This window comes from Plectropomus leopardus, unplaced genomic scaffold, assembly GCF_008729295.1.
Source record: "Plectropomus leopardus isolate mb unplaced genomic scaffold, YSFRI_Pleo_2.0 unplaced_scaffold17840, whole genome shotgun sequence".
NCBI lineage: Eukaryota > Metazoa > Chordata > Actinopteri > Perciformes > Serranidae > Plectropomus > Plectropomus leopardus.
The window spans coordinates 1-1,754 of NW_024619210.1; the positions used below are offsets into that span (position 1 = coordinate 1).

At 39.6% G+C, this 1,754-nt stretch overlaps 1 long non-coding RNA gene across 1 annotated transcript; it reads left to right on the forward strand.

The window, feature by feature from the left end:
* Window positions 1–138: 138 nt before the first annotated feature.
* On the forward strand, window positions 139–1,502 carry LOC121964947. Its single transcript, XR_006107430.1, has 4 exons — window positions 139–222; window positions 778–826; window positions 1,241–1,344; window positions 1,452–1,502. It is a non-coding gene; the product is annotated as an uncharacterized LOC121964947 (long non-coding RNA).
* The last annotated feature ends 252 nt before the right edge of the window (window positions 1,503–1,754 follow it).

The following is a 1,754-nucleotide window of genomic DNA, read 5'->3' on the forward strand; positions in this document are numbered from 1 at the left end:
GCCGTTGTGTGCGTCATTTGTTCACTATATTATATTTGTCCACTATATTATATTTGTCCACTATATTATATTGATATTATATATCAGAATTTAAAGGTGATGTTAATCCCTGACTGCCTTGTCTCTCGTCCTGCAGATGAAGATCGTCTGACCAGGAGGAAGAGTTTCGTGGACACAATCTCCCTTCAGGTGGACATCATGTCCAACAACCTTCCAGACAAGGTGCGTCTTTTTATTTTTACATTTTTTTTATTTTATTTTTTTTTGCCGTGGTACATAGAGAAGTGAGGGAACTCAAACCTTCCCCCCGAGACTTCAAAACCTCAACACAGAGGTACTAGATTTAGTATACTGTGTGTACAAATACGTTATATTTGACTCTGTGTCTTTTTAAACTGTTATTGGATGCTTGTTGAATGTTTTAAATGTCTTTTTTCACGCTCATCATTGAAAATGAAGGTCTCCCTCAGTGATTTCCCAAATCTTAAACAGAGGTTTGAATTGAACTGACACTGAATACTAAATATAAAAAATATTAAAAATGCTAAATATGATCATTAAAAATCTGACTAAAAATAGTTATGTATGTAAAAGTGTTTTCATCACCAATTGTAAAAAAGAATAAACACAAAATTTATTTTAAATTCGTTTATTTTCCTGCGCAGAGCTCCCTCAGAGATTGTTCACGCTAACACGCTCTGTGAACGAGCTCCGGCGTGGCGACGGATCAGCAGGTTGACGTCACGTTTTGTGTTGTGTGTTTTTATTTGTCTGCAGTCCCAGCTGGCCGAGGAGATCACGTTTGAGACCCTGAAGAAGGCCATCGGTGAGATTAAAGAAAAGTTTACGAGACTTTTTACTTGGCGCCTCCTCTCACCGTCCGGAAGTTTCTCTATGAAGACTAATGAAATATTCGGCTTTTTGTCAAGCGTTCCTGCAGGGCGGGGCTCCTCTGACAGGCGGCCAAGATGTTGACAGTAACGTCCCGTGAATTATAGAGATTCACTGACGTGTCATGACACGATTGCGTAATCTGATATGGGGGCCAAAGTTAATGCACCGCTCTGATGTGGCCTTTTGTGACATTTTTAAATATATGATTACGGTTCAGGTGAAAAAGTGATTTGGGTTTAAAGTCATAAAGATTGAAGCTAAGAGAGCGAAATGCGTTGAGGAAGAGGTGAAATCTGACTTTTATTTTTAAACACCTGACACAAAACTGACCTCTGCGTGTTTTCAGACACGACGGGTCTGGAGGAGCAGGAGAGGGAGAAGAGGCGTCAGGTGATGGAGAAATTCCAGAAAGCTCCGTTTGAGGAGATCGCTGCCCACTGCGAGTCCAAGGTAAAAAAAAACAAAAAAGTTTGCATGTGCAGGAACGAACCGCTAGTGTCTAAAAATTCTGTCAGCATTTGTTGAATAAATTCACTTTGAGCGTTGCATTTCTGCAGGCGAACATGCTGCACGACCGGCTGGCACAAATATTTGAACTTACAATCAGGTAAGTCTTTTTTAATGTTAATTTTCTGCTATTTTTTAAGGATTTTGGGGGGGAAACCCAACAGGCATAGCACATCATATGTAGGACCAGCAGCGGCCAAAAGTCAAAGTGATTATTGGTACAATGTGTTAAAAAAAGAAAACAAAAGAATTTATGTACACAGGAAAGTAGGAATAAACACAACATGGTGCTTCAGCTGAAATTATGACACTTTTCTGTCGTTTCAGCATGTGGTCCCAAATCTTATCAAACA